The sequence below is a fragment of the Typopeltis vanoorti genome, chromosome 4 (assembly GCF_054136105.1).
Source record: "Typopeltis vanoorti isolate ZY-2024b chromosome 4, IOZ_Tvanoo_1.0, whole genome shotgun sequence".
Taxonomy (NCBI): Eukaryota; Metazoa; Arthropoda; class Arachnida; order Uropygi; family Thelyphonidae; genus Typopeltis; species Typopeltis vanoorti.
In genome coordinates, this window is record NC_143552.1 from 13,824,664 (window position 1) to 13,849,553 (window position 24,890).

Consider the following 24,890-nt stretch of genomic DNA (forward strand, 5'->3'; position numbering starts at 1 on the left):
GCGCCGTTCTCAATATAATGACGCTTTTACAAAAGAAAACTATTCCTTAAGTAGTGATCCAGACTGAGATCAAATAAAATTTGCCATTTATTGGTACGTAGCCGAGATTGGTCCTTCGTCCTGAGAAGCTGCACTTAAATTGGGAATTGTAGAACACCATTAGAGTACAAAAAAGTTCAAAACGACTTCTGTACAGCATTTAGCTTGTCTTAGTAAGTAAAACTAAAAAAATACTCTTGGTATCTAGAAAAGGAACAGGAGGAAAAGGTCGAAAACAGAAAGATGATATTCGTTTGTGAAATAACCATGATTTTGATAAGAAACACGTGATTTATCTCGACTTTCTTCGAAGATTTGGTTTCTTTTCTTTCTTCAGTTAACGTAGGAATTGTTTTTGTTATGGTATCAGTGCTTAAATGAAGGATGTCCTTTTTTGTCCTGCGATCAGCACTAATCTAAAAATAATCCTTCGAAATGAGATTGTATGTATTACAGTATCGGGAGTCCCAAGACAACTGGAAGAAAGAATTTCGTTTTCTTCATTAACTAAAGATACGTGATCGGAAGCTCTATTAAGGAAAAAAAAAAACAGATATGCTCTACGAACAATTCTTCAAAACGTTCAGAAAAGTAGGAGTGCGTCGCCTTCACAAAGAGCGTCGGAGCATTTGCACAAAAATTACATCATCTGTAAGCGAAAATTATGGAGTAATTGTGCTATTAAAATCGAGTCTCAAAAGAAATCCGGTATTTTGTTATCTGATAGAAATACTGATGTAACAAAGAAGTCAAAGAGAAATTTGAATTTGTTTAGGCGGAAAGGAATCGTCTTTAAACCCGAAAATATAATTTGTGATGCATGATAATGTGTAACATTTAAAAGAATGCAATTCTACATTAATGTTACAGCTTTTATAGAACAATTGCGGTGAATGATCTACCAACACCTACGCTAAATTCAACAACACTGGAGCGGATAAGTCACTTGTTTACGGAAACCAAATTCTAGACTGTGTTTAATATTAACCCCTATTTATTGGGACTAACGAAATACTCCTGTACGAGAAGTAGGATGGAAGCCAGTTTGTTGGTTTAGCACATCAGAACCATTGTTAGAACAAACTGATGGATTCTTTGTTAAGACGAAAGCGTAAAGGAAATGTCATGTTCGGTGACGCATTACAAAACGATGTCAGCAAATCCTTTGCGTCGTGTAAACTATCACTGGTGACTTTTTTCCTCTTCACGGGCGATAACACTTGATCAAGTTTTCAAGTACAGTATAATTAATGAAGAAAACATGATCAACATTTAGATATGTTACAAATGATTTAGATAAGATGCAAATGATTCGGCGAAATGAGCTTTAGAGTGAGCGTCAAAATTATTTTAAATGTTATAATTTTGCCGTCTTCAAAATAAAGTGAAGAAAAATAAGGTGAAAAACTCAAACAGTAACTATATACCCTATATAATCAAATAACTATATGATTTGCTGATAAGCAGCTTTTCAAACGCTAGTGACATACGGAAGGCATTACAGACATTAGTCACCATATCACACAGATATTGCTACATAAATTTGCTACCTGATATTGTTGAACTGTGGCATAACTTTTGATGTTATGCCACAGTTCAACGCTTTATTTCCATTCGCTAGGAATAGTCATCAATACTCAATGCATCAGCAGTTACATGTCACAGATTGTGCCATTTCTGTGCAAGCCACACACCTGCAAATAAAACGCCACATAATTGACTATGGAATCATTATTTTAGATTCAGTGGATAGTTTATTATGTGGTTTTCTGCCATTTTGGATCTGATATTCATGTCACTTACATTTAGAAGAATGAAAGAAAAATTATTTAAAAGCGAAATAACTTAAAATACTAAAAAGAAAATATTGAAAAGTTTGCATGGCGTAACCACCCTGCTTCCTCAGATTTAAAGTGCATGTAAAAATATTGTATAAATATTTCTGCAATAAATTTCTTTGCATTATTGTGTTTATGAGTCTCACATTTACGCATTCTATGAAAGAAGACAAATTCAGATTACGCATAAAGAAATAGCAGGAAGTGCACCTTTCTTTGTATATCAAAAACTGTCATATTTATTATATTATGTTTAAAATTGTCAATTATAAGCTACCTTAGATATTTTTTCTTTGCTTCTATATAAGCAGGTTTAACAGGTCGATAAAACAAACGAAATATGGGCAACAATGAAAAAATGATTTTCTAAATATTTTAAACTTGAAGCACATTGGGAAAGAATACGTCTCAACGAAATTTCGTTATGCATATTTGCAGCTAAAAAAATCCGATTTAAACCATAATTGAAATTACTTAATATTTAGTTGAAATCTTAAATAATTATTTTAAACTAAATTTCGAATAGCAAGAAGTGAGTTATTACTTTTTATCATTTCGAAGCTTTCCATCAATTTTTTCTGCTGAAAATGAACTGAAATCGATCTGAGATACAGAAAGTGCTTCTGATATTACTAAGAATAATGTCATGAAAAGTAATCTGAAACGAAAGAAAGTGTAAGAGTTTTTCCTGCATTTCTGAAGGGCGCAGTTTGATTTCTCTGCAGTTTTAAGAGGCAATTCCATTCAGTAAGGAAAAGCTGATTAAAATGCATTTATTACAAATTATCTCCTCTCATTCTTTCAGCTTCTTCTTATATCTTATTAGTAAGAATAAAAACAGCACTATAAATAAAAGGATCGCCTCGTTGCAAAGAGGGTTTTAAATTAGATGCAATTTACGAATTACTCAACAGCTGTTTGCAGATATTACATTACAGTTTAAATAATTCGTACTGCTTGGATAATTGTCTAATGCAGTAATTGATTTTCCACGAAAGGAATCGCAATTTTCTTTAAACAGATCATTGTAATTTATTTCTGCTCTTGGCGAGGTGGATGCGGTACTGCAAAAAGATAAGAATGGAAAACCGTATACCCTCAAATCAACTACAAAGTACTAAAACCTAAATTAAGGGCCATTTTCTTGGAAACGAATAAAAGAAACGGAGCTTACTGGAAATTCATTAATGCATTCATTTGTGAAATTAAACCTCAGCTTTTCTACGACAATACAGAATCAATCCAATGAAGTCAAGAATAATACAAAAATAATATGCTTCAAAGAGTCAGGGTAATATATATATATATATAAATAAATGCCTTATGCCCGAGTATGAAGTTTAGTGGAGGTGGTGAGTGGATCTGGAGATGCTTCATCTAGGCATAGCCTAAGGCCTGTGGTTGGAAGTATGAAAGCAGACGGGTATGTAACTTGACCCGAAAACTTATGTAACATTTTAGAGTCAATATTCTGTCACGGCACGGCTAATTAGCTCGGATGAATAGAAACCTAATCACTACTCTGACAGAGCAGCAAAACTTTGTACACAGTCTTCTATATCTGTGAATTGCATGTATTAGTTTAGTTTAGACATTAGTTAAGAGATCAGTTAAGCTTTAGTTAAGAGAGTTAGTTTGTCTCTTTTCTGAAATGAAAAATCAGAGTTTGTTCCGGAAGGAAAAATACAACAACCTCCGTATGATGCACGCTAAACAATTCCCCTTTAGATGAAAATTCCTTTTAAAGATTCTTTGGTTCCTAGAAGGAAATTTGAACCCAGATCTTTCCAACCAAAGGTTACTGTCATTTTACTTATGGACGTAGGGATAAGTAAACAAAAAAAAAGTTATTTGTGCAGAGCTTGAATGTAAATAAAAATTCTGGATAAAGATCTCGGCAGTCTTAGTAAAGGGTTTGAAGGACTGCCTACTTGTAGCAGTTTTATGAAACACATTCAGGTCTCTTTCAACAGAATAGCTGTGCAGGTGCTATTGAGACGTACCTTGAGGAAAATGATGTGGAAAAATTTGATTGATATTCATACAGTATCGAACGTAAACCAGTACAACACCATCAGTCCAGTGATGCATGGATTGATGGTTATATTCCAGAAAGAATTCTCCAAAATACCGGACCGATCACAAACAGGTTGTGTAGAAGGCTAATGGTGGAAAAAGCGATCAGCACCAAAACACGTTACACTTGTCCATGAATACCTGAGTAGGCAAATCTCACAATACGTAGGGACGACTTTCTGAAACCATTGCTTTAAACAAATCGCGACTAAATGGAGTCGTGTCATCACATGCTTATAGATACGCTATTTCTGGCATGAAAAACAAAATTAAATGTATGATCAGTTAATAATCATGATTCCATTTTCTGTTTTGAGTTATGTGATGTTATACGGAGTTAACAGGGTTTTAAACTTCTTGTAACTCTGCGTGTTCATCCGCAAAACATAGAAACCTGTCATAACAACACACACAAAACAGACATGATATAGTGGTCTCATATCCTGGGTTCGTTCCTTCGGCCATAAATCTAAAAACAGCTAAATTGCCGATCTGTTTTACTCCCGTTATTTTTAGTTAACCTAATTTCTACCACTGTTATTAAAGTACGTGAAAGGTAATAAATTCAAAACTCAAAGTGAAATGTCAGAACTAAAATAAGTCCAAGCGAACTAATCGGGAATTATTCTAAACCACGGCTTATTTCAGATATCCCTAGAGCGATAAAGTAATTATTGTCCGTAAAATATCTTGAACATACCAAGGCTTGCGTGAGCCAGTATGTTTGTTGAAATCTGATGTGTTTAGGGAGGAGTGTACACCAATCCAAAACAAACTAACGATGGTTTCATACATTGCAACGGATGACTCACCGAAGGAGGATTTGCATTGGTCCATCTGGAGTCATATTTTTCTTAAGAAGGTCCTAACAACGACGAGAAGTGACTCGCTGTTTAGTGAAAGCAAAAAAATATGATAGTAACAAAAGATAATATTTTGCACTTATTCGAGAATGCGTCTTTATTTTAATTATTTTAGTACTCATCAAGACAATCATATGCTTTTGCTTCCTAAATAGAACATATTGAGTGTTGAGAACTTCCGCTGGTTAGCTGGAATAAAAATAAAAATTTCATAGCCAATACGCCAAAATACATAGTCACGTGTTTAACTTTGTTTTATATTCTGTATTTTCTATACAGTAAACAATATTTTGCTTAACCCAAAGGGTAAGTAAACTTCAACGCATAGCACTGCTACTTTTTTTTTTATATTCAAACAGGTTTGACTAATAGTCAATCAGCTTCTGTCCTAATTAATGCCTGCGCTGAGATAATCAAAAAATTTACTCGCATGGCTGACTTATTAAAAAAGAATATGTATTTTAATCCCTCCTCTGTGGAAGACACCAATTTAAAGAAAACATAAGGATTATTCACAGTACACCAGGTAGTCAATATTAGTCCTGAGCGTAGCTAGTTGGTTCTTAACGTTTTTAAACAGCTTAAAAACGCAAAATATGATGCGAAGAGATTTTTTGTGGGTAATTATAAAACAACCAAATTGAATGTCTTTATGCAACGGTGACCAATTAAGACTAATAAGACTACATAATAAGCAAGAGAAGTGAATTGTATATAGCAAGTATATGAAACAGTTTAATCTTTTCCTCTCTCCAAAAAATTATAATAATTACAGAAATAATATCCTGGTATATAGAAAATCAAGAGGAAAAAACCTTGGCGTATTTGAAGTGAAAATTACAACAATGATTTTCTTCCTTAACGTAAGCAATTTGTGCTGACATTGTGCTGTGGATTTTTTTTTTACTAAAAAGGATTCATCATTTTAAAAAAATGCGGTGGAATGTTTCACTAGTCAGTGTAAGACTGACGACTTGCTTAATGGAAGCTTGAACTGGACTGTAAATGTTCCATGTTTCATCTTTCGACTAAATATCCAGATTATCTAGTGTATGATAATATGCATATTTGATAGTATGATAGATTTACACTCATTGGAGGACGGGATTCACAGAAAAAATGGTTCCACTAGACGGCATACACTGCTTGAAAAGAAGTCAGCGGACACCCCCATGGGCAAGATGTATCGTGCTATGTAACGAGTCAACGTGTTTGTAGCTGGTATAAATTGAAGGAATATTATGCTGCCTAGTCAAGGAAACTGTTTCCGGGTGTAGTCGCTGCAAGACGGGAACTGACGGAGTTTAAAAGAGGCGCTGTCATATGATGCCATGCTGCAAGTCTCTATCTGCTTGGCAAATTTTTGACAAATTGGGTAATCCTAGGTCAATTCAACAATCCGTGATACGATACTGAGATTGAAACGCAGGGAATCAACTGCAAACACGACCCTCCACACTCACTGAACTTGACCGTAAGGTGCTATGAAGTATAATATGTAAAAAACACCATTCATCGTCCAACACATTGAATATGGAGTTCCGGGCTTCGACTGGAATACGAATCTGTATAAAGAGATTCAGAACGGAGGCTCACAACATGGGTTACCACGCCCCCTGGTAGAACAGCAATATGCAAGCCACACATTACTCGAACCAACAAGAAGCATCGTCTTCATATTGGTTTAGGTACGGTGGGACGTGGAAGCTGTGTTGTGGAGCACCGAACCACGCTACACCCTCTACCGAGCAGATGGACGGATGTGGATGTGCTGATGCCCGGTGAACGTCTCTTATCAGAGTGTGTAATACCAACAATGAAAATCGGAAGTGGCAGTGTGATGATACGATCTTGATTTGGCCTCGGACCTCTGCTTGTGGTGCCACGAAAATTTAACTCCGAGAGGTATCTGAACATTCTGGAGAATGCAATGCTTCCTACGTTGTGGATTTTCTACGGCATTGACCCGTCTTTTTCATAGCATAAGGTTGCTGCTGTAACTGCGCGATTTGTGGACATGAACGTCACATGTGTTCATGTGATGGTGGGATGAACTGGAACGTCGGGTGAGGTCAAGGGATGTCCGCTCCATAACAGTTCAGGACCTCATTACATGAATGAAGGAAGAATGGTCCAAAATTCCAATTGATCGCTATCGTACGCCTCTAGAAAGTATTACCAATAAGATTGCTTCAGTAATCATAGTGAAAGGAGGTCCAATATCTTACTAAGGTGGACACCATGGATGTTTGTTCCTTACTCTATGCTGTCCTTTGACATCTTTCCAAGTAATACATCACAGATCCAGAAATACCCTATATACTATTTGGCTTGTTATTAATCTAAAGACCATGCGCATGGTAAGAGTAAAAACCGCACAGTCCCATGTAGCAGTTTATTTCAGTTACTCGATCGCTCTTTCAAATGGTTACTTTGAAACGAATATTTTTACTGATTGGACAGTGTAGGATTTCAAAATTTGCTTCAGATTCTATAAAAGGCATACTTCGGCTAGAGAAGGATGAGCAAGTGGTGATCAGTTAAAAACCGTGGCGGCCGTCTTTAACAATAAGCTTATGCTATGTATAAGTTGAGAAAACCAATAAAAAAACACCAAAAAAAAGAAAGAAAGAAAGAATCTATTCTGCCAGCGTCTTTCAAACTTTATACAGGAGTTCCATCATAGCGATACTTTCATTCATGCCCCCCCCCCCAATCACTGAAGGATTTCTATTTTGCCATTTCTTCATTGTTTTACTCAAGCCGTGGTCATCAAAATTGCCATAGAGAATTTTTTTTCTAAAATGAATTAATATATTAATACCGTTTTAGTAGTAAGCATTAAGACATGTAGAAGATTTAAAAATAAAATATCAATACATCACTTATTGAGAATACCTCAAGTCTAATCACTTTTGTCATTGACATATGAGTTAATTCTCAACTTTAATTCTTACATCTTAACTCTAATTGCATCTGTTATTTACACCCGTGTTAATCAACTATATGTGCTCTTTGCGTGGATTTTCTCTTTTGGGAAGTAAAAACCGAATTTCGAGGGATAAAAATCAGTTGCATTGCTGCATGAGACAGGCTAACCACCTGAAAAATTCACTTTCAATCGTAAAGCAACTATAAAAGTTACTAGCCTCTCAGATATCTGGCATTCGAACCAATAACCTTCCAAGCAAAGAATAAATGTCATTCTCATGGAGGTAATCACAATGTTGGGAAAATGGACATGACTGGAATGGAATTATTATGCACATAGCGAATGAACATCTTTCTAATATTATTATCCAAACATTTAAACATTGCTCATCTAGTAAACATTTCACTAGTGAAAATTTCTATAACAGTGACTTCCGCGTTTATTAGGGTCTGCGTAGCCCTTGTGAGATTTCATGCACCGGAAAAAAAAGAATAAATTCACTTCTAGTTGCCAACCAGATGGACTTTTTCTACGCCTTCTTTCTCAGTTAGTCAATCTCTGGCACAAGAAAGTACGTTTTCTTTTTTCTCTCCAAGAAGCAATTTTTTTAAAACAATCAGAGAAACATCTACTACGCAACTGAGACAGTTTTGTCAAAAATACAAATGTTACACCGATTAGAGAAAGCTAAGGATTTAGCCTGGATGCCTACTGATTTCCAAAAGATGGTTAGGGGTAAAAGAGCTTTGCTAAATCCCTTGCTAGTTAATGGTGCAGTTGTGATGTGCGCTAAACTGGAAGTATGGCACCCTCTTAGCGCCAAGATAGCTTTATTAAAATTGAAGAAATATGAACCATTTTTCTTCAATGATCCATCCTTGGTCCGAAAGACCTGAATTCGATTCCTATGCATGACACATGGAACTTTTATCAGGTCTTTTCGACTAAAAGTAAGTTAGTCATTCTCATAGGAAGACGAAAGGGTTTTTTCTCCCGGAAACTCGGGGTTTTATCCCTCAAAACAGCCAAACCATCCCCGTTAGCACACACATATCTACAGACATAGAACACTTCGGGGAATAATGGTAACATGTCCTGTCCCAGAGTAGGAAGTAGTAGCTTCTGACCAATATCTCATCTTTTATTTAAATGCCAATAGCGATACCCTGGACACTCCTATACGCTAAAAAACAATTTTGTCGTGTAACCGGATCCAAAGCCAATGTCATTGGAATGTACGCTAAGTAGAGGAGGAAAGCTGATATTAGTAGAGGAGGGACTTTCCCTAAGCTCGATTAAAATACACACTCTGTCCAAAAATAAACCGAACTTTTCGAAAATAGAAGAAACTAGTGGAGCCACCTGTTATTTTTTTGTTGTCGAAAGCGGCAAATTTCATTAATGTTGTGTCAACTGTTTATGATATTTGCCTCATTAGAAGCCGAGTTATAGCGCCAAGAATGACAGTGTGTTTTGACGAATGGTCGTAAAATGAGTTTCAAACAAAGAGCTGAGATTGATTTTTGTGTTAAACTTGGTAAACGTTTACCGAAACGCATCAAATGCTTCAAAAAGCATACGGTGATGAATGCTTATCGTACTCAAGTTTACGAGTGGTTTAAGCGATTTCAAAGTGGTCGTGAGATGCTTGAGGACGACGAAAAGCCGGGCCGTCCAAAAACTGGACTAAGCAAAGTTAACATCCAAAAAGTGAATGATTTCATCAAAAAAAAACGTCCGTGAGATTGATTGAAGATGAATTAGGGATTCCAAAATCAACTGTGCACAACATTTGTACCGAGAATTTGGACCTTCGTAAATTGTATTCGCGATTTGTTCCCCACACGTTGACCGACGACCAAAAAATGTATCGAATTGAACACTGCAATGACCTCATTAAAACTGCTCTTAAGGACTCAAACTTCCTTGAAACGGTCGTTACTGGTGTTTTGATATGAGCCGGAAAGAAAGCGCCAGAGTGCTGAGTGGAGACCACCAGAAGAGGGGACATCCGAAAAAAAGTCGCTTGGAGAAATCAAAAGTAAAGACAATGCTGATTCCAAGGGAATCTTAGAAACAATCTTAGATCCACAAAGAATTCGTTCTATCTGGCCAAACGGTCAAACGTGAGTTTTAACTCGAAGTTTTGAAGTGATAGCGAGAATTCTTCGCGTACGCATGAATATCGTGACGACCGAGCGTTCGTCAAAACACACTGTTACTCTTGGCACTATGACTCGGCTTCTAATGAAACAAATGTCATAAACAGTTGATAGAACACTAATGAAGGTTGCCGCTTTCGACAACAAAAAGATAAAATAGGTGGCGCCACTAGTTTATTTTTATTATTATTATTATTATTATTATTATTCGTGACACCTCCAAGGAGTCCGAAGACTCATCGCGGGAGGACACCAACTATACAACTGTCTCCACCACTACTACCAATCATCTACATCAACCGCCCATCACCAGAACTAGTATTTTTTTGTCTGTAAATTGCGTGTGTTCTGAACGGCCGATTTGTCTGTATGCGGGAGGAAAAACCCCGCTACCTCCGTATGAGATCGGCTAACTCACCTCACCGAAATGTTCGGTTTCTTTTTGGACAGAGGGTGTACAAGCTATTTCATTCATCGTGTTTAATAGCTCATATGGTTACTGAAACGCAGGTTTCTGTTTCATTTCTTCTTTCCAAATTTGAATGCTATCCTCCTCCCTTCCCCTCCAAAATGATGCCCATGTGAGTTCCATTAAAAAAGGCTGCTGAGATGAAGCGGGTTCTTATTGGGTTGTTTTATTTTGTTATAATTCATATTTTAAAAAAAGCAACACGGCAGAGGATATATATGATTGCATTTTTTTTTCTATGAGCCAAACTGTCTCTTATCTCTAATGGCTTTCGTAATCAGATACAAATGCGTAATACTAAGATTAATGTATTAAAATGAAATAACTGCATTACATATTTTGCGTTAGAAATAATAATTAAATTTTATTTTTTCATTAAAATCCCATGCCCGAAGAAATTTTTCGAGATCGGTTTTCCTATTGTGAACAAAGCAAAAGCTCGGTAATGTAATATATATATATATAGATTTCTATATATATATATATAGATTTCTATATATATATATATAGATTTCTATATATATATATATAGATTTCTATATATATATATATAGATTTCTATATATATATATATATAGATTTCTATATATATATATATAGATTTCTATATATATATATATAGATTTCTATATATATATATATAGATTTCTATATATATATATATAGATTTCTATATATATATATATAGATTTCTATATATATATATATAGATTTCTATATATATATATATATAGATTTCTATATATATATATATATAGATTTCTATATATATATATATATATAGATTTCTATATATATATATATATAGATTTCTATATATATATATATATATATAGATTTCTATATATATATATATATATAGATTTCTATATATATATATATATATAGATTTCTATATATATATATATATATAGATTTCTATATATATATATATATAGATTTCTATATATATATATATATAGATTTCTATATATATATATATATAGATTTCTATATATATATATATAGATTTCTATATATATATATATATATATATATATATAGAAAAAAAAGTGACGAATTATGGAAAAATACAATTTGTGCAAAAGCGGCGACACGTGTTGCATCCTTATACATTTACCAACATTTAAAAATTCAAATCTATTGTGTTTTTATAAACATTCTAATGACATATCTTTAATTAACAATTTAGTTTCTTGTGCCAAACAAAGTAAGTACAAAGCAAGAAGAGCAAAATATAAAGTAAGCAAAAACTCAAAATAAAAAAGAAATTTTAAAAATCACTTCTACTTATTTCTAGCGAATTTTGTGTTTCTTCCGACGAGAGAAAACAAACATATCTCCCTGTAGGTCAGAAAGGATCACTAGTTCTCTGGTCCTGCAAAAATGGAGCTGCAAAGAATTAATCTCAAATAACAGGAAAATGATTGTTTAGCAAGTCTTTCTTTCTTTCTTTCTCTCTCTCTCTCTCTCTCTCTCTCTCTCTTTATTGGTATATTCACGTTCTCTCATTCTTTCAATAAGAAGGCCTCATATTTTATTTTGATGAATCATCAATAATCAAATTCCTTATCTGTACCCTCAAGTGGCGTACATGAAGCATTGATAGTATTGCATTAAAAGTTGACATTACTGCTAACTTCCTGTCAACAATTTCCCTCCAAATTATACTGTAATTTGTTAGGACTCCAATATCGTCAGAGTTTATATTTCGTCCTTCTGAGATGCCTCTAACTGTTTTATTTGATGAAGAAAGCACATAATATTATTATTACACGATCTCCATGGGCGCATAGCTTTTGTAACTGTTAACAGCCATTAATTTTGGTTGTTAAAACAAGTGTGCAGTTGTCGATTACTTCCACTAGACCATTTGCTGTTTCTGCAGGAGGAAAAATCTATATTTCTCAAAAAAAAAATAGAAAAAGAAATCTTCGTATAGGATCAGTTAACTCACCTTAAACTGAAAAAAAAAAACATCTCTCCCCATCCTAGAAGGAAGTCGAAGTTAGATCTTTTCGAAATGAAGGTTAAGGTCGCATAGTTCTTCCATCGGCGCTACGGAGTAGCTGTTGTATAAATATTGTGGAATTCATTAAGGTGGATAGTTGTAAAACTATAGCATGCATTTTCCCTCTATTTTGAATAAGAATGTTAAATTTAATTTTAATAGCGTCCCTTTCTCTGTATGCATCTTTCCTTCTTCTCAGCAGCCAACACACAAACCAGCAATTCACCCATTTAACCATACATTCTACACGAGAGATAGAAGAACCTACAGCACATCAGTGCCGTATGTGAGGCGCAGATGAAGGTTGAGAAGATACCTATGGAACCTTTCAAATTCATTTGAACGAAATCATATTACTGAATATGAATTCAAATATCGAGAAATAAACATTAATTATGGTTGTTAAGAGAACACCGACTTCAATTAGGGTTCTCATGAAATCTACCTAGATTAAAGAAAATTCTCGCACAATTTCTACATTGTATTATGTATATTTAACTGATTTTGTGTTCGGTTTTTATCTATTTTACTAAGACTTAAGGACGCATTTTTTCATTTTCAACATGGGCAGTTTGAGAGAATCACTGTTGTGCTAGAGTTTGCCCACCTGTGATTTCGCATTAAAATTCATGAATTGTAATGCGAAAACAACTACAAATAAAACATTCCCCCCCAATTTTTCAAGAGAAAAATATTCTCTCTCTCTCTCTCTCTCTCTCTCTCTCTATTTAAATAGATTTTCAAGAAGAATGTTTTAAATATTTTTCTTTATAGAGTAAATTTATATAGCGCACGGATATCAAATTAAATCTAGGCAGTTTTGAGATGAGATGCTAAACTAAAGCAGAATATTAAAATGTAGTTTAAGCAATGTTAAAAATGATCACTTGACTCACCAAAGAAACTGAAAAATAATGAACGATAAACATTTTTCTGTTTACATTTACATTTTTAAACCTAATGAAAGTGAAATAAATTAATTTTAAATAAATAAATTAAATAAATAAACTTATAATAATAAAATTGATTGATTTTATAATTTGATTTTCTAAAAAATTTTAATCCAATGAATAACAAATCATCAGCTTTTCCATTTGTTTTGTAATATACCAGAAACTACCCAACAATATTTATTTCGAAAAAAAAAAATCCTAGGTGAAGAAAATATTCTTTGGGAATATTTTCTTTCACTGCATCTTCTTTGGTTTTCAGAAGAGATCTCTATTCATAATGCCACCCATGAATGCTTGTTCCTTGCCGCTAAAGAAAGGATTGTTACAATTTACCTTTGAGATGTGGATCACCTGAGGCATATATTTTTCCACTTAAAGGTTTATCCTTCACTTACCAATGTACACTTACAAGAAAAACCATAATCCTGTAAAAGAAGGAACATGTTATGTACAACTCACCGTCATATTCAAGAAATAAAGAAGTGCTGCTACCTTTATTTGGAGAAGGCGGATTTTTGCAGTACACAGCTAGAGATATATCTTACAAATGTCTCACAAAGCAATGAAGACCTTGTTGTGCTTCGCAAACTTGATATCTGCTCTACCAAAGTAGTTCAAACGTTCAACTGTTATCTGCAATCGTGATAGTATAGAACAAACGAAAGAAGGAAGCCTAATAACCTCTAGTTTTTGGCCAATATAACAATTTGTATGATTATTTGTACTTTGAAAAAAAAAAAAAACAGATCTTCAGCACCAATAGACTTCTCAGCTGTCCAAGACCTGTTCACTTAATTTCACTTGAAAAACAAAAGTTTAAAAAATTTTATTCTTCCATAATAATTTGAAATATTTATATACAGAGTGGCTATTCTTCCGCCAGGGGACATTTGACGCTACTAGCGCGTGGTCTGGGATTAATTAAACAGTAATGGATAGAAGAGACACAATAAATCAATTTTCTTGTATAATTTACAGATGTGGTTCAATATGTCCTCCTTTTAGATGTTTTAAGAACTGCATTCTGTGGATGACATTTTCTACAACAGATATACATTGATTTCCCTCACATGCTGCATTATTCTGTGGTTGCTAAATCAGGAACATGTCCTGATTTAGCAACCTTTATATACCAGGCGTTTCAGATGGCCCCACAACCAAAAGCCACAGGGGTTGAGAACAGTCGAACAAGGTGGCCATGCTGTGGGAAATGCATGACTAATCACTGTGTTCTGTGAAGCGTTTTCGTACCGGCAATCCAATGTGAGGTGGTTCTCTATCCTGCAGGAAGAATATAGCAGCGTGAAGGCATCTTCGCTGCTGCAGTTGCGGAATAACAAAGTTGAGTAGCATCTCTCGATACCTAACATCGAAGACGGTACAAGTCACTGTTCATGTCTGGCGAAGTTCTTCGAAAAAGTACGGACCGATAATAAACGAAGTAGTGAAACCACACCGCACTGTGACTTTAGGTGAGTGTAAAGGGGTCTGATGGAACACGTGAGGGTTATTCACATCCCAAATGCAGCAACTGTGTGAGTTAACACTACCGTTCAGATAAAAATGTACGTCGTCACTCCACAAGCTCTTCCACGGCCATGCATCATTTACCGCCATTTGAGCTAAGAACGACAGGGAAAACTACAGACGAGTTTCTGCATCACCATGAAGCAAAGTATGGGAGATCTTGCAGGGGAAAAACCTCAGCATTTGACGCAGGATTTTTCACACTGTTGAGTATGGCATGTCCAGTTGCTTTAATATTGACCGAGCACTACTGGGCCCTTGTCAGCTGTTTATTCTGTGTTCCAGGACAGCAGTTGCAACTTCCTCAGCTTGTTGAGAGAAACAATCCATTTGCGCCCTCATCCTGGCCTCACTGCTAAAGATTCGCCATTTTCAAATTGTAAATTTATATTTCTAAGATTTCTTACTGTCATTGGAACTTTTCTCCTATCCTTCAAACGCCAGCATTCTTGAAGCGCGGCATTAGCGTTACCGTGTTGTTGATAGTAAAGCTTCATGGGTAAACTAATTGATCTATTATAGAGACTACATACAAACACGTTATTCAAAATATTACACCGTAAAAATCAAATTTTTGTTATAAGTCTACTGAGCACATTATCTGAATGAGAAAGACGAAAAAGTTGGACAATTGAAATTCACTACTATGTTAAACCAAAACAACTATTGATCATTTTGGCAAAATAAACGAGTCGAGTGTTCTTGAATAGTCGTTAAACGAAGCACATGGACGCTGCCATAAAATATTTGCCGACAAGAAAACAACAAGCTCAAAGCTCAGGGCATCAGAAAATAGGCCAATTATTATTCTTTGAAACATTTGTGCAGTTTGAGAAATGGAATAAAATCAATTACAAAAAAAAAAAAAATATTGAATCGGTGAGTTTTCAAACTCATTTAAGGAATGTTGCAAAATTAAAATGTTAACTCACGAAAATAAAAATAAAAAAGCAATCAATGTTCGTTTGTGGTTCGGGGAAGAAGAAATATTCATCCATTTGCATAACCGTGTATCCCATAAAATATTGCATAAATATCGCATTAGGCACAAAATGAAAGCACGCATTCTGCTCGGTGGAAGACAATCAGTTGTTTATAAAATTTCACTTATCACAACACGAATAAAAACAAAATATAATCTTGCTACTGCCGTAACGTCGTTATAATTGTAAACCATGAAATAGATAAGTGACGCCTGATAAATAAACGGCCAAACGGATAAAGTATAAAAAATGCTTTGTACTCATATTATTTTTATTTTTCAAAACGTTATATATATTAACTTCAATGGACACTTCACATCCATATAATTGTGGCATTACATACATGTAAGTGGACTATTGTGGAAAAAATAAATAGTTTGACTACACACCCACATACCCACACCCACCCACCCACATATATATATATATATATATATATATATATATATATTTTTTTTTTTCCAGGATAGACCTAAAGGGTACTTACTACAGTGCGGGTTCTCATATAATGCTGAATTGATCCTTTTCACTTCAAGACATACTCCATCTTGTGTAATTTGTTACTTTGATATATTCTTCCTTCCACATGACCACCAGTTCGGATATCTCATCTTTTCACTTCATCGCAAAGGTGTTCTCTTGGGTTGAGATCTACACCCTGGATAAGACAGTTAGGTTTCGTTTTCCTTCAACCAATCTCACAACGGCATCTGCAATACGCAATGAGCTATCGTAAAGCAACCATATTAGAACTCAACTGAATATACGAATTCTGGCAGGCCAATCCAACTAAGTCAATGAGGGTGAATGTAATGTGTGTGTTCTTCTGTTTCTTGGAGAAAGAAAAATCCCTTTGATCTGCATTATCAGTTAATAACGCCAATTGATGCTACAATACAGAAAGCATTGCATTATCTAATAGTGTGTACATCCTTTGGCTAACTTCCGTCCGGGAACTGCAAAGTAAGGTGCATTAAATCTTTGCCATCAAACTTCGTAGCCGGATTGATTCCCTCGGGCATAAGACGAAATCTTAGAGAACATGAGATTGTTCTCCCATGCTGTTCTTTACGGCAGTAGATTCTGACCTGCTGACTGTCACGGTTTATGTTGGGGGTATGTGAATCTGTCCTTCCTTAAAACTGAGACCATTCAGCTCCCTATGTTGCTTCCTCTCCTGAATTAGCCTTGGAACGGACTGCCATGATTTTCGTGCCATTCTTTCGACTATCTCTTGTTCATAGATTCCTGGGTCATCTTGTGTATTTCGTGATGGAGCCTCACCTTTACATTACCATCGGCTGAATATATTTTGCCAGCAGTGGATATTACTTAATATTATATTTTGCAAATGTCACAAATTGACAGGCTATTGATAAGGCATCCTATAATGATACTTAATTCGACAAACTGAATCCAATACGCTAACGCATTCTGCAACTGGCTCTTTTTCGTAAACTATTAGCTTAGCCCCCATATAAAAGTCGCTAATACAACTCACCACAGCCATCATGCAAACTGTAATTTCATCATATCGATATACTTTCATAGTTTGAAGGAAACGCTGAAATTATATTTCCAATCAGCTTGCATGTTGTCTAAAAAGGAAAAAAAAACCAAAACACTCACCTTAACTTTTCTCATCGCTAACAAAAGTTCATTACCTCAACAAATGCTGCTCAAGGTTTGTTAAAGGACTAATCGCGTTTCCGCATGTCTGAAATTTATCTCTCACGGGAAGACAACCTTATACGTCTATCACCGTTTCATAGAGTTGTGAGGGGTATTCTAGAAGTTTGTCGCACCAGACAGTTTGTAATTCACACTTCCATTTCTAAGATGCAAAATTTGTAAAGAAGTCTTGATTTGTGGAGAAATTCAGATCCTTGATAGTCGTAGGGGTTGTTGGAAGATCCTTTAATCGGGATAGCTGCTTGCGAAAGATAACTTGTACCCACTTTTTGCTTAACTTGCAGTGTAGCCTATTCTTGGTTTATGTTTAACTTTTCCATGGAAAGTTTGAGGTTCTAAAATTGTCTGCGTGCATGTGCTGGCCTTTAAGTCTACATACTTTTTTTGTCAGGCACTCCTTATGACAGCAATTTTGTTGGATGTCTTTTCTTTTTTAAATTGAAATCTTAATTTTGAACATTTTTCTTGAAACCATTTGTAAGCGCAAGATGTAAGATGTATTTCAAAGCTTTAAGTTTCACCATCATAAACGTAATTTTTCTTCGGATATCAGCAATTCTAACAACAGTTTGGTGATTTCTGAATTTACCGAACTTCATGCAACTAGTTGCATGAAGTAGTTGCATTAAATTTCTGAAACTTCATCCTGAACTAGTGCACAAAGGAGTAAGACAGCGCATTCGTAGTTCTGCATATTGGTTGTGCTGTTTTGGCCGGTTTGCCTGTTTAGAGGGACAAAAAAATCCGAGTTTTCCGGAGTAAAGATCGCCACCTCATGATATCCTCGCTTTTTTAATGTGCAGAGGTAATTTGAACAACAACATGATTATATGTTAGGTCTTCCATTTGACTAACAGCGGCATATGCCAATTTGTTTGCTTTGCAGAGTTTGAAAAAAATGAATGTTAAGCTAATCATTAATGAAACCTTTAATTTAGGGATCTGCCTAAATAAATTAATTATTTATATTAGTTTATCTAAAGTAGAGACTGCATAAATAACATGTTTACTAATTAAATAAAAACGGCATAAAAGTCAAAATAATGCCTATAATTAGAACAAGAATTTTCCACAAGTTTGGGACATTAAAAAACTATAGAGAGTGTGTTGTTGGGGTATCCACCAGTGCGTAGCTTATTTCGATTAACAGTTTTGTCGCCAATTAAGAACCACCTTATGAATTAAAGTTATGAATCAGGAATTCACTAATTAATTGAATTCTTAGTAATCTATCAGAATTGAATTTGGCGCTCATTTCCATCGACCTACACGATAAATTTAATTGTAGAACGAGTACGCCTGTTATAAAATTAAAATATTTCTTCAGCAGTAATTACAGTAAAAATTTTCAATTTTCATTAGATGTTTGTTGAATTTTAAAGATTTTAGCAAGCAAAAAATACATTGAAAAAAATATGTATTTTTCAGAAGAAATGTTCAAGTGTCAATAAAAAGATATGAATATATTGCTGGTCTTAAAATAACAGGTCCACAATGTGTGAAATCCCTGTGTACAATAAGATTGCTTGTTTGAAACTACAGACGGATGTGACGTAATGTTTCCATGACGACAATACGTTCTAATTTCAGTAGTAAAATTTAGTCCAACTACATCACATATTGTTCTGAAGCAGAGAAGCGGGAGTGAACGAAATAAGCACTGCAAGTAATCAAAAGGAAGCCCATTTGAACTATCTTTGGTAAACACGTTTATGACAAAACAGTGGATAGATTAATTGAAGGAAGATTTCATGATTAAAACAATGACAAAAATGCACTCAATAGCCAGTGGAATTTTCTGTAACTCATATCTTCAAAAAAATTAAAAAAAACCTTATTATTTGTCCATTCAATTCTCGTCCTCCCTTAGACAGGTTGAGTCCTTTTATCAGGGGCATTTATTAGACAGTATTGTGCATTCTTCTCAGAGAACGTATTTTTTGAAAAACCCGAGTTCCCGGGGAGAAGATTAACAACCGCCGTATGAGAACAGCTAACTCACCTTGAGTTTCCAAGCCATGATAAAGGTTCTTCGCGTCTCTTAGATGGGATTTGAATTCATTCTTTCCAACCGAAGGGCATCGTATATACTAGGGGTGTTCAACCCGTCGATCGCGATCGACCGGTCGATCGCGGAGAGATTTTTGGTCGATCTTTTGTGTATTCCTCCTTACTTACAAATTTAATTAAAACTAAAAATATAACGTTTTATTTATCATTATTTTGTATTATTTTTAATTCGCTTTAAGTGTATTGCTATTGTTTATTTATTTTTCGTTAAAATTGTCAAATCAGTAATTTTCTTATAAGTCCGGATAAATGAATTAATTTGGATCAGTTGAAGTCAAGCAGCGAGCCAAGTGAATACGATTATAAGCAAAGCGTAAAAACTCAATTGTAGCTTAAATATTAAATATTCCAAAGCACATTACATCGATTTTTTACTTAGGTTAAGTCCCATGTGAATATTATAAAAAAAATAAACTTTGTTTGTTTCGGTATAGTTTGTATTAGATGTTTTTAGAAATAACTCTTTTGAAGCTAACTGTATATACTGCTTTAATAAGAATATGTTAGGGTGTTAAAAACAAATGCAATGTTTTTGTTGCCGAAGCTGTACATGGCGGCATTAGAAAGATTGTTATTGAAACTTGTATGTATGAGAAAGGCTTGCAGGCTCTAAGTGTAAACATCTCCGAAGTCAGTCAGAAAGAGTTCAAACAACGTTCCGATGGCCGGCAACTTACAATCAAAAGAAAACGGAGGAGAACAAAAGGCGTGCCGAACTTGAAACTTAAGATGAAAGATTCATACCGATTCTTTGGGGGTTGCCAAACTTCATGCGAAGTCTCCGAGGAGGCGTAATAAAAAGGGATTGAAGCAAGCAGAAGGGGGTCCAGGTTCCAGAATTGCTGTCAGAGAGGAGGCCGCCCGGTCCAGAGTCTTCAGAGAGACTGCCCGGATCCACGCTGCTTGGGAGAGGAGTTTCCCACTTCCAGAAAGGAGCTTCTCGGTTCGAGACGTCGCTAGTGAGAGACTACTTCTAGGCCGCAGACAACATTTCAAATTGTCGAAAGGAAGAGTTTCAATTGCCGGAGAAAAGTTTCCAGGCCAGGTTAATATCAGACATTCACCAGTGTGTTTGTTGGTTTTCATTACAATTTGATGAATCAAACAACTTCACTGATATCGCTCAGTTAATGGTATTTATTCGCATAGTATTTCAAGATTATTCACGTAAAGAAGAACTTTCGAAAATTATACCATTATTAGGAAGGACTAGGGGAGAAGACATTTTTACGGCATTTGATGAATTTGTGAAACAACACACACTTCCGCTTTTTAAACTTGTGTCTATTACTACTGATGGTGCTCCTGCAATGATAGGTTATAAATCAGGCTTCATTTCATTATGTAAAAACAATGACAAATATCCACATTTTTTAACGTACCACTGTATTATTCACCAACAAGTACTGTGTAGTAAAAGAATAAGCACAAAAGATGTTTTGGATATTATATTTAAAATTGTAAATTCTGTTCGAGGAAAAGCCCTGCAATGGCGGTTATTTAAATTACAGGCAGACGATGATAGGGAACTGCAGTTGTACAATAATGTTCGCTGGCTCAGCAGAAGTAAATTTTTAGAAAAATTTCTTGTATTAATTAATGATATTAAAATGTTTCTTGATGAAAACGGAGATATTTATCCACAATTGAGTGATAAAAGATGGTTGTTACACTTATCGTTTTTAGTAGATTTCTGTACGAAATTAAGCTATTTATTAAACTTTTTGAACAAAATCAAGAAATGCTTCGCTATGTTCTAAAAGAATTCACTCGTGAAATAGAATTAGTTGAGAAATAAATAAATTCAAGATTTAAAGATTTTAATAAAACTGAAATGATTGCATCTTTTATCAATAATCCATTTCAAGAAAACTTGAACATCTCAGAAATTTCAAATAAAATTAGTGGCCTGTTTGATATAAACCAAGCTGAAGTAGAACTTGAGATAATAAACATTCCAGAATAGTTTGCATTTAAAATCAATAAACAATGAAGTCATTTGGAAGTATGCACTTGAAAAATTCCCAATATTAACTGATATTGCGCGAAAAATCTGTCGTGTTTCGGATCGACATATTTGTCAGAATCAGCTTTTTCAAATATGACCGTCATAAAAATCCAATTAAAAAACCAAATTACAAATGATCATTTGGATGATTGTCTGCGATTGGCCACTTCTTCATATCAACTTGACTATGAAAATATTGCGAGGTCCAAGCAATGCCAAATTTCACATTAACTTTTTTTTTTTTTTTAATCAACCAGCATTTCCTGTAACTTGTGAGTTTGTAATCAATCTGTTGTTTTTTCTAACTTTGGTTTTCCAAAATAGAGAAATAAATATTTTATTCCAATATATTTTGTTGTTGTTGTTGTATTAAAATAATTAAAAGTGATAAATAAATTTTTAAATACACAAATAAAGTTTTTAGTTGTGTGATTTTTTTAGTTGTTCATTTGTGCGTAATCAGATATCAGGTTGGGGGAACGTGATCTATATAAGAGAGTAGATCGCTGAATAACTTTTTATAAAAAAGTAGCTCGTGTAGTAAAAAAGGTTGAACACCAACCGAGCTATGGAAGATCCTAATAATTATTATTGCAAGAAAATGACACAAAACATAGCGCAGTTAATGCGTGATTTATTTTTTATCTTAAATTTCGATCATGTTAACCCCTCTCGTTCCGATTTATTACAGACGAAGAAAGAAGCCACTCTAAGCTGAGCCGTTTGCATCACGATTTAAGCTCGTCATTCGGAAGCGAAGAAATTCTCCGAAACGCTTTTGTCGTTTCTTTAATGTTTTGCATGTCAAGCAGGTTTCGCAGATGATATTTTTGACTCTGTCCACTAACAGCAGCAGAAGCAGTACCTTCCCGATTTCAGATTATCTTTTTTTTTTGTTGCGGGAGGCGGCACAAATTTGCATAATCAAGTTTACAAAACGAAAGATGTTTTTTTTTTTTTCGGAATAGTCACCTCCACGTTTTACAAAAGGGTACATTTTCCACATTGAACGTAACAATACGTTGCATCCGATTTCGTCTACCCTCATATTTCCGAGTCAGCAGATAGATGGCGATCAATAGCAGAATTACGGAAAGGAAGAGGGGGGAAAGCAATTATTCCCTTTTCGCAAAATATTTCTTAGAAGGATTAATTTAATCTGTAATAATGTCTGCTGAGATATTTTACCTTCTGTGATTCCGAGGCGGGCAAAAAGAGCGGTGAGAGACTGATTAAAGAAGTAGAGCGAACCTTTAAAGTGTACGATGTCATCGAAGGGCGAAGCATGCTGCATTGATTTCGGTTTTAAATTAAATTTTATCCAACAGATCATGTTATGAGGGTTGGTAGAAAGATAATTTTTTTTTTGTTAGCGGCAACGGAACCACCGTGTACACTCTAAGAAGTGTGTGTGTGTGTGGTGAAAGAGAATCCAATTTCCAACAGAAATGATTTTATCAGAAAATACATAACATAAATATATTTGCTGATACATATTTTAAATCTATTCGATGCAAACAAAATCAACAATTAATTGCAAACTTCAATCCAAGAGAAAGATATTTCGTGTTATAGTTTATTAAAATAAATTTAAAATATTTACCTAAATTGCTATTTTACTATCAAACTCATGAGTTATTATGTGCACTATAATATTATTTATTTTGTTATCAATCTCTCCTTTTGTCCCGGACCACTTTAATTCTGTCCAAACGATCAAACGGAAGGGATAATTATAAATCGCACGATAACAATTTCCTTGAAAATAGCCACCCATTGGTTAAAGGACCACTTACAACTTGAAAGAAAACCCATTTTATGATGGCAGTGCAACAGAAATTACATAATTCCAAAGAAGACGTCGCTTGGAGAACAACCACGATGAAATCTGCGATTGCTTCAAAATGTGCTGACGGTGATTTGGTTCACTGGTTTCGAGTGTACTTGAAAATATGTGCCACTCACGTGTCTTCTATTTTCAGTACTGACGTGTGTTAATATCAACTGTGCAAATACACTGAGTATAGTACAGCCTACTAATAGCAATGAAGTGCAAAATTCAACACTTGCAAAAAATATTCAATTATTAATAATCGTACACTAAAAAAAGAATTTATGTAATCAGAATTATAATAAATAATGACTAAATAAAATACTAATTTCATTGTTGTAACTTATTGTTTCAGTGGTTACCTAGGTTATTACGTGCTTCACACATTGCTGACTCATGACTTCTGTCGGGAATATATCTATTAATTTTTATTATACAATGAGAGACGTAAGATTATTTTATGTAAAAGTTAATAATATGAATTCATTTCAACTTTTTACCTTATTTAAAAATGAAGCAAAGCGCAAATCAATAAAAAAAAGAAATCCCAAAATTTGATCCGTTCATTTTATTATGGCTGTTGTTCAAAGAATTTAGTTTTTCACATCTGATAAATTTGACGTCATTCGTTTTAAACGAATCGCTGAAGTCAACTTCAAAAAGAGAGAGAGCTTAATGTTTAAAAAAAGAGAGAGATCCTTGCGATAGAACGTAAAAATTAATTTTATCGGACTTTCTAAAGCTTTTGATAAGGACAGAGAACAGAGTTGAGAACAAAGGCGCCCTGACCTCATCTCTAATAAACAAACTTTTCCCGCATTCGAAAATTCTTATTAAGGTCGCGCCACGGACAATTTTATCGAAGTCTTACCTCATCGAACGTGCATCCTCCTTAAAAAAACAACGTCGGCTACTTCGCAGAACGAAGTCAGTGAGTTTTACATCCTCGGACACATTTCTGAGACTAACAGCAAGTCGTGTGCATCATACACCGGACAACAATGGTGATACGAAGCGCGCATTTCCTTCCTTCCAGAGCGGCGGCCGCGAGGACTTCTCTTCGAGCACAGAGGCGTGCGCGCACTGCGCCTGATCAGATTTGGTCGTTGCTATGTTTTTGAGGTTCTTCCACCAGTAGCGCCGGAGCTGTCAGTCACGAGATGCACGGACGATATTCGTATCACGGATTCGCATACAGACGCAGCACCTGTACTTTGTTATTACGGGTGTATATCGGAACTTCAGTCCTCAGTTTAAAATACACACGCGCACACACACGAATAATAATAATAATAATAATAATAATAATAATAATAATAATAATAATAATAATAATAAAAAAGCGTGTGGAGGAATTGTGTCATTAAGTGACAGATTACAAGAGAAGGCTAACGGGTTATCGGTGATGAATCTCTGACCTACTTTAAAACACTTGT

The 24,890-nt window shown here is 34.7% G+C and overlaps 1 protein-coding gene across 1 annotated transcript in view; it reads right to left on the reverse strand.

Moving 5' to 3' along the window:
- LOC150107117 (dopamine receptor 1-like) overlaps nt 1-24,446 on the reverse strand; it is a 159,159-nt gene extending 134,713 nt beyond the window's left edge. Inside the window, exon 1 of the mRNA XM_090391619.1 lies at nt 24,326-24,446. The gene's annotated coding sequence lies outside the window, so the exon portion shown is untranslated. The remainder of the gene's footprint in view (nt 1-24,325) is intronic.
- Between the last annotated feature and the right edge of the window lie 444 nt (nt 24,447-24,890).